The following is a 9,996-nucleotide window of genomic DNA, read 5'->3' on the forward strand; positions in this document are numbered from 1 at the left end:
TTATCTACATCGTAAGCGCATAAATGTAATAGCGCCGTTTGACACACTTTTTCGAGACATTTGTCATTACCTATCTTTGTGGCGTATTCTTTACATAGTAATTTTACATCTTTACATAATTTGCTTGGTTTACGTAGCACGTGCACGCGCGCCATCCGCGGTCAGTAAAGGCGCGTATTGTGCGTATAAGATGCTTACGTGCACCGCGCTCTTACTTTCTTATCCCCCGGTATTTCCGTGGCCAGGCGCCACTCCGATCGAAACTTTCACATTTCGCATTAATCTTAAATTAACGACAACCGTGAGCGTTGCATAAATCGCTATAATTTCTCCTGCAATTGCGCCAGGGAATCTCAGCTTGCGATCGTGCGTTTGGATGATTTTCGGGATGTCTTTCAGATACGACACCGCGATTAGTACAGGGAACTTTCGCGTTTTCGTCGACACGGAGATATTAAAAGACCCTGAAGAACATTTATGAAAATCAATTATAACGTATATTTAATATATATTTACGACATGTGTACAACTTTTAATTTATGCGAGGATCAGGAACGGTCATTACGCGATGGAAACAATTTGTTTGCAACATTCAAAACGGTCTCATCCGGAATAATGCGTTTCGATGGCACGGGTCGACTCGCGAGCGCGGATTATTCCGCTCATTGATGCCAATGGGTTAATGACCGCGTGCAACAGTAAAGTAATGTTAGCCAGGACTAAATGCCATTATTCTACTCCACCGATCCACAACGTGGCTGGTCTTCCACTGCAATCGTTCGCGATTTTCACCAGGCAATCAATATTGCTCTCTGTCTCTCCCATCATTCTCAACAGTAACAATCGATTTAGAATTATTAACAGTATATCTATATACTGCGTATACTATTAATGTGCATTCATTGTCTCTTTGAGAAAACAATATTTTCCGTAAAACGTCCGTTTCGTGGCTTTTAAGGATAATTTTAAGGATACTTAAGAACACTTTTAATGATAATTTACATCTAATAGCTGATCTATACACCTACATAGACTAGCAATGACCTACTTTGATGACATTATATTTTTTACTCCTCCCAAACTTACTTAAAAGGACCTACTTTAATGCTAAACTGGCAAAAGTAGAAATTTTCAGCACTATCGGTTTTAAAGTAGGAGTCAATGTTGTACTTGCAGTTCGACCTCTTTTACTGTCTTAGGTCCTACTATATAATAGAATTAAAGTAGAATTCAACGTAGAACCAAAATTTCGACTCGGAGTAATTAACGTTTTGAAGAAATTAATTTTTTTTTCTCATAATTTCGCGGAAACTTTGGGCCTGAAGCAAATTTTGATTATTATTTCGACATAACGCGAGGGGAAACTCTATATAGTTAAAGTGCAACGATCGCCGGATCTTGGATGGCGTTCGGAAGGGCGCCTATCGTTATATCGCGTTGCAACGATACGTGCGTGAGGCCTCGTGTGAGGCTCTAAAAGTCATTGCACTTTGAGCTGTGGCGACTTACGAACGGCACTTATATCAGCGGTACGTACACGCGTGACTCTCTCGTTTTCCTACCGGCGACAATGGTTTCGCACTCGGAGAGACCGCCTATCGCGGCGGCACGCAAACGCAGCGCGTATACCGAGCCATACGCAGCCGCAGGTTTTCCTATCCAACACACTTGCACGGACTTGATCGTCACGCCTATCGACTTTCGTGCGTGAAAAGTGCGTGCATCTTACAGAGAGGGCCATTTCGACGAATCGTTTAGCATTATAGTGTGACGTGACAATAGATATGCTAAAGAAAGAAAGACGATAAGTAAGACGAAATCGTGATAGTTAAAAATTTAATAGAAATAAAAATTAGGAATTGGTATTAGTCAAATAACAATTTAACGAATAATCAAATTAAAATTGACTAATTGAATTAAATTACGATAAAATGTATTAAAAAATGATACTACAGACGCGGAAGGGGAGTTTCAAAGCTTTGCAATTTTGGGCATCCTCGTGTTCACGGTAATAAATAATTTTCGGAATGTCCACTTATTGCGTTGATTTAAACTTTGAAGAAACGAAGGCAGTCGTGCATACGTAAACACCATGGCACTGCTGTTTTTTTCCATTATACTTTGTACTTTGCACCTTTATTACAATGAATCGCGTGCGTCAATGCAACTAAATGTGGTTTTGAAGATACAACATTCATTTTGTGGTTTGACTTAATGCAATTTGATGTGATAAAGCGCAAGAATGGAAAAGCGGATACAATAGTTGGGACAAAGTTCACGTATTAACATAAAACCACCCACCAAATGGTTTTGGATATAAATTAACATAAGACCCTCCCACATCCTTCTTCCCTGACTTATCGGTTCTTTCCACTCCATGCTTTTTTCCTTCACAAACTTCAGGCTCGTCTCCGCTCCCTCTGAAAGAGCCCGTTGCATGATGCAGCACTCCGCATCATTCATTAGCACTTGCAACGTTCGCGGGACAGCTCATGTTTAACCATCTCGAATTGTCGGTTTTTTCACGGTTGTGCCCTCAGTGTTTCGAGACTCTCGACTCCTATATCGCTACACGAGAGAAAAAGAGAGAGAGAGAGAGAGAGAAAGACGGGTACAGAAAGTTAGACGGAGAAAGACGATCTGGCGCGCACTTGATCAAACAACGGAGCCTTTATTGGGCCCCGCGTTTATTGGCGCTTCTAATTCGGGGGCGGAAACGGTCGAAAGGCAAAGGCGAAAACAGACCTCTCGTATGAATATAGTTCATAAGCGCTTTACATTAATAATTAACGTTGCTAGCACCTCTCCGACCATCCTCCATCTGCAACCTGTTCGATGCTCTTTTGGCAGGATGCTTTTGGAAAATTCTTACCTACCTACATTCGCAATGACGCGCACAAAGTTTTGTGTAGTTTTCAAATTTTCATTCCACATTAATGATAAAATGTTACTTTATTTGCAAATTACAATATTCTTCTCACGTGTCATCGGATTACGGTCACTTATTGCGACTTTATTAGCAAACTTATAATCTGCGTATATTTTGTAGTAATATTATGATGCCTTGTGATGCACTGTATGCAGGTTTTTTGCATTTATACGTAAAAAAATATGAACATTTTACAACGCAGAAAACGCTCAATGAATACCGTTTGCTGATACTTCGTAACATTTGCGACCATGTCATTTATCTCTTTTATTATCGTGCTACAAGTCTGTTGGAATTACAGAAAATTATTTTATGCAAGAAATGCACAGGCGTGTTGTTGTTTGTTGCGAGAATTTAGGATTTAATCATTCGCGGGTGATTTATCTTACTTATAGTATATTTTTAATGCGTTCCTCATCGCAAGAGATAGACATATTACGTGGACACAACTGCTAATTAAGATTCACGTTATTATTAACTCTAACGTTAATGAATGTACATTAAACCGGTTTTTAGTCCATCATAATCCCGACTGGTGTGCTATTTAATTCGACGCGCGTTTCCATCGACGACACACTCGATACATCTAGGAGATAAGAAATCCTTCAGCCTTCATCTCTACTCTAGGAAAAAAAAGACAGCAACCCATTTTGGGGCCCACAATTAGTAATCGAATTATTTGGATTGTTCGTAACTCTAATCTTTTACGAATTTTACCCCGCGTAACTAAAAATCGCAATTAGCTATTCTATTTATATCCAAGATTTTTAAGTAATAGTAATCAATTCTCTCAATTAGTTCTGTCGATATTCGATAACGCAGAGATCATTTTCATTTAAGAGACACTAACGAAATGTTAAGTTGCTTAACTACAAAAAAAACGGTTAAAATTTTTCCCAGAGTTACGAACAATCCAAATAATTCGATTACTAATTGTGGACCCCAAAATGGGTTGCTGTCTTGTTTTCCCAGTAGACTGTCTTTGAGTCTACAGTGTTTAAATTACATACATTGTATTTTAAGAAAGCTAAGTACGGACAGTTAGTTTTAACGAACAAATCTTTCTTCTAAGAGTTTTGAGGAAAAAAATTATGGAGAAATGTATGTGTTTGAAGAAGATATCGTATATGTGTACAAGGAAATTGTATTTATCGTAGTATATCACATTCTATGGGTTTTCGATAAATTTTACCGTATCATTTCCGTTCGAAACACAACACGGTCTTTCCTGATAAATCATGATACTGGGCATTGTACACGTCTTCTTTCACCTCTCATACTCACGTAGAAAGTTCATATCACGAGATTATCTAAAATTCTTTAAGAGTCAACAGAAAGTTTACGCTAGAAATTTTTCCACTCCTAGGAAAAGAAAGAGGGGACGTTATCAATTAATAGTGGAGTTAAGCAATAAAGGTTTATTCTTGTCACAAGATCATTGTGACAGGGTTTTTATCTAACGTTATCTTATCTATTTAATGACAAATGTCTTATCTGATTTCAATGAATGGCGCGACCTAAAGATTTAACGTATATCAATAAAATTAACAGCAAGTCTAAGATATGACACTTTTCGAACGAACGCATGAAACAAAAACAAGTCGTTTTTCATTATAAATCAAAAAACGATGTTAACAGTTAGGATATTGAACGATTGGTAAGGGCAATGTGAGTCGTCACCTGATCGAAGGTGATAAATTGTATATCAGTAAGTTATAGTGTAATATACATATAGAAAAGATTGCTAACAATATGATACAGATTGAACGTTTCGGTCTACGCATGTGACCCTCTTCAGCAATACAGTATCAAATATACATATAAACAATTAGTCTAAGTTATTAAAAAAATATTCTAAAAATATAGTATTTTCTTCTAACAAAATATATCCAAATAATTAGATTATATTTTTCTTGATTGGATGGCGCTTATACTTGTATATATTATACTATAACTTACTGATATACAGGGTGGGGCGATAACTATTAGGACCTTAAATATCTTCGAATCTATAAGGCCAGAGGAAGATTTGTGTTTCAAAGAAAGCTTTGAAATAACTCGAATATTATGCAAGTTTACGATGGTGCAGCTTATCTTACAACAGCTATTATCGGACTTGTAATGATAGAGCTCTCGAATAGTAATTAGTAAAAATAAACGATTGGAGGACTGATTGCAGGCACACGTTTGTTGAACGTTAGAAGAAAACGTCTATCTGGCATTTGACGGCACATACACGCGCACACGTACACGCGCTTGAGGCTTTCCAGCACCAATTATCGAACTCCAAACTCGCGGATCACTCGCGGGCTCGTGAATGTAAACAGTTAAAGCGATCGGAGAGATGGCCGCGCTCGATCCGGAAGTGGGCCAGCAGATTCTTCCGATGCCAGAAAGAGCCAGCCAGTCAGCCGCGCGTCCAATTACCTCCTGCTCGCGCCGTAGAGAGAAAGGGAAAGTCAATCAGGTGAAAGTCACTCGCCAAGATAGTTTTGCCTCTGTTTATATCCGGTGGGGGCTTACGTAGCGAGAGTATGGATCTTAAAGGCTTGTTGCACGACTTCTTTCTCTTCGTTCCTTCGTCGCCTTTACCGGCGCGTCTTATCGGCTTTGCCACATATCTCCTTGCAGCAATTTTATATAAAGTTACCGATTATACAGATACCGAATACAGTTTCTTCCTTTTGAGGGGGCCAGTCTTAGAAATTAAAAAATTATCTTACTCTGACTAATCGTCTACACGGAGAGGATTTTCTCTTGAAATGTAGCCTGAAAATCGTGTAATCGTGGCACAACAGGGCATTTTGAAGAATTTTATGAGTGTTTTAAAATTTCGCCATATAGTTTACTAGTAATTATTCTTAGTATTTCTGAAAATTCTCTCCGTGTATCAGTGATGGTAAAATTATTGAAATCCATTATGTTTGTAGTCCTAAAAAATTTATGTGCCACCCAATTTCCATCTATTTTAAGTGACATCATCGATGTATCCCGCGATATTCAGGCCCGTATTCCGAATCCTCTTTTATCAACGAAAGCTTCTCTAAAAGTGGCTTGTAGCCAAGCAGAAGACTTATTAGCCGCTTTTAGAGGCGCTTTTATCGATAAAAGGGGGTCCACAGAATCCGGGCCTTAGTCCGTCGAAAAAGCAGCTGCATTTATAAGCTCAGGACATTTCGTAATAATTACGCGTATCGACGAGTGTCGTTAACATAAACGTCGCTCGAGCAACACGCGGAGCGCTTTGCGATGGAAAGCATTCGCGCTCGCTGTAACATTGACCTAAACTTGCGACGTTAATCGCGCCGTTCTACCTAATGACGCATGGTGAAAAGGAGGCCTTCATTAACATAAATTGTTTCTCAGACCTTTGCAATTTTTCTTTTTATCGCGCCTGCAACAACGGAACGAGCGTGAGCGTGAACGTGAGCGCGCTCACGATCAGAAGGTGTATTTACCCGCGTTCATGCCTGCATTACCTCGTCATCTTCCACTACCACTATCACAATATTGTAATAGCGCGGTACGAGGTGCATTAGATTCCGCCACGCTTTGCAGCCGATTACAGATTTTACGGACGGGCGTACACGGCGAGATTTATCTCGGTCACATTGCACATACAATATTTTAAGCTCTCAGCTCTCCGTCCTTTATCGTCCCGCGGGCGTTTTGATTACGTTTCCATCCCGATGTTCATGGCTGTTAATAGCGTTAAATCTCGCTGAATTTCTTGCTGAAAACTCTGCATTCCGTAACATAACGCGGCCTGGTCGCGCATGAGGGGTTTAGCGTTAAGTAATATCCATTATAGTGTGACGTTGCCTCAATGTTTACCGTTAAACATTACCAAAAATGCTATCGTTGACCCTTGGGCTCTATCAACGGCAGTGCGATCAATCGTATCCGCACTGATAGAAAAAGAATGGTTAGAATAACTATATTTTATAGTGAATTGTTGCAATTACAGTTTCAAACACTAGATATTCTTCTACCAGTGCAGCGTCGTGTCCGCGCTCGATTAAATTTTTAACCCGTTGACGAGCGGCAAGTAGTAAATTTTTCGGCGAGAAATGCATGTTCTTCCACGACGGTGCTCGGACGGAATATGACGGGCTCACGGGCGGCGGCGTATCGCATGATTTCTGACGATAGGCAGAATACGCGCTTCGGGCGGCGCGCATCGTATGCGCGGAGCACGAAAGAGGGTAGGCTCCGTTATGGTGGCGGCTGGAAAATGTTATGGTCCGCGATGCATGGCCGAGAATACACCCCCGTGGCCTTGCTGATACCCACTCGCGCGTCTCTACGTGCACGCGACGAAGAGAAGAGGCCCGTAGAACCAGACTCGTGCTTGCGCGACATGCACAAGTCGAGAGGGGCCCGGTCGCTATCGCCGCCGATCGCGCGTTCACCTCGCTCGACCTCTTTTCTTTTTCTTCCTTCCCCGCGTCTCCCGCCCGTCCTTCACTTCCTCCCCTGTCCCCGGAAATCTCGTATCGTTCCGGCAATTCTTGCCTCGGCAAAACCCCGGCGAGTTCGAGTTCTCTCTTTATCATTGTTTGCGCAATTTACCTAACGGTACGTATTTAGATCGTTTGGTTGAATCCGGTGGAAGCGCAATTGCGGATAAGAGAAAGGATCAAGTGAATTGATATCTCGTTACATTTATTGCATGTACACAGTAAAAAATCGTGTGTTCAAATGTTAACACTTTCTTGCGTTAGACATGCTATTATTTTCGTAATATTTTTATGTGTTATATTTATGTTGACATAATTAATTAACATTTGTAATTTGTCAAAAAGTAACACATGCGATAAATGTTAGTTTAACTTAAAATTTGCAGTGGACTCTTTTGGGGACACGTGAAAAACGTTAACATTAACGTTTTATTTTTCACTGTGTAATAACGTAATGCACTTTGTATTGTAATATCAGCCGGTAAGATTGAATATTTTTCAGCGTGCTGTGCTTGTGACTTTTCTCGCGAAGCTTGAGAACCAGGACGTGGACAGTTTATCGACTTTGGCATCGATATTGTCGGTTATCCGTGATAGTTAAAGGGTTAGCAAGTTCAATAGTTTTCATTCTTTTGACAAAGTGTGTCTGAGCTTTTCGTTTCATATTCTGACGTAAGGTGTTTACGATATTGTTGAATGTGATTTTTAGTTTTGCCTCATGTACCGCGCGTGGCGCAATATTGCGTTACAATACGTGCTCCCCATCGTTGACTTTAAATGACAAATTAGAATTTCGCCGCTCAACGAGCAGCCGCCGCATCGCTCTCTGAGGCAAACAACGGCCGGATTATTCCTCGTATCGATCACCGCGGACGCATTGCCGCAGGGACAGCATCTTTTTTTAACGAATCACGAGAAGAGGCGGAGAATCGTCAATGCATACTTTCGCCGTTTAAAAAGTCAAATTACGCGCATCGAATTCGAAACGGGGGGGAAAAAAAAGGAATCAGCAGCTTTATACAAAGCTATGCGCTGGGCTATATGGGTTAACTCGGCGTTACATATGTATGATGGAATACGGAATATCGCGTCTCAAACCATACTGACACACCGCGCGAATCTATGCGATAAACCCATCGACATGTAGAATGAACTGAGCGTTACGCTCGACGAGCCAGCAACTCTAGAGAGAGAGGGAGAGAGAAAGAGAGAGAGGGGGGAGGAGTAAGCCTACGTCTGTCTCTCTTGTAAGCGTCTCATTGGTCTTCTTTATTCTTCCACTGCGAACACAATGAGATGCTAGCAAGAGAGGCAAACATAGGCCTACTGTGTTGACTCAGTTCATTCTATAATATATGTATGTCGATGGATAAACCTATCGATGGCATGTGCGTACGCAAGGGGAGGACAGAATGGATTCGTTAATTGGAGCGACGGCTTGTCTCGCTCGCTTAAATATCGCGTCAACATCTCGTTAAATGCCGCACAAATGTGAAAATATAGAACATTGCTCGACGACGCTCGGCTGGCAAATTCTAATTGAAGAAATTCATTGCGAAAAATATTACCTCGGCCAGGGTTTTAACCTGGACCTCCCTACACTCTAGGCGGGCGTCTTCACCAATTCGACCACAGAGGCATGTGGTAATATTTATCGCAATAAACAGTATCACTGATAACATCTTTGCGTTATGAAATAACCTGGAAACTATTCTGCTTGTATTAAAAATCTTATGAATTTTGCTATCGAGCTACTATATTTATATCATTCTGGTTATATCACAAGATTGCGTGAGAAGAAATTGCTTAACTATAATTAATCGAAGGTTTCTCGAGGAATTAATCCATAAAATGAGAAGAGGTTAAAAACATTTGCCTCATTCAGTCTTTGCGTTATACGGTTTGATTCTATCGGTTTACGCGGCGAGGGCTAAAGATAGAATATCTTTTTAATTTTTCCGTCGGAAAAATGCTACGTGCAATTAAAAGCAATCTATGCTCTGACAAATGACCGCAATTAAGGCTTGCTTCCTCCGACAGTTCTTCCATTCTTTACGTAAGCGCCTCGCGGATCGCGGCCCGGTGGACGATGTCTAATTCACCATTCTCGCGAAATCGATTCCGTCAGGCAATATCCTCCCGTAAACGGTCGGTCGCATCCGCGATTCGTCGCGCGCGCGGTCCGATTCGCAATAATAAGCGGCCTCTTAAATGACGAGCGGTCGCCTCCGACGATCCGCGGCAAGAAATCCCGCCGTCTGATCCCTCACGCGCGCGTTGCGAGCGCACTTCCGTAAAGAGAAATCGTCACGGCGCTCGGGAAAAACCGTATGATTGCCGGAAATCGCCCGCCTAATTAATGTCCGCTGCTCGTAGATTACGCCGTTACGTAAGATGCAGTCGCAACAGGCGGCTACCGTTGCTCGGCGCGTGATACGCGAGTGTGGACTGATTTTCGTGCACGGGACTGTGCATCTGGCATGCACGATATATTAGAAATTGCGAGCGAAGCGGTCAAAAGTTGTACAAAAACTTTGCAAAGAATAGAGAGAGAGAGAGAGAGAGAGAGAGAGAGAGAGAGAGAGAGAGAGAGAGAGAGAGAGAGCA

General features: G+C 41.4%; 1 long non-coding RNA gene across 3 annotated transcripts in view; it reads left to right on the top strand.

Annotated features, from left to right (window-relative positions):
- The window catches only part of LOC105565016, a 97,433-nt gene that overhangs the window by 7,661 nt on the left and 79,776 nt on the right, over positions 1–9,996 (top strand). The gene's annotated exons all lie outside the window — the stretch shown is intronic.

This window comes from Vollenhovia emeryi, unplaced genomic scaffold (assembly GCF_000949405.1).
Source record: "Vollenhovia emeryi isolate VEMERY1.0 unplaced genomic scaffold, V.emery_V1.0 DF939156.1, whole genome shotgun sequence".
In the NCBI taxonomy this organism is placed as follows: domain Eukaryota; kingdom Metazoa; phylum Arthropoda; class Insecta; order Hymenoptera; family Formicidae; genus Vollenhovia; species Vollenhovia emeryi.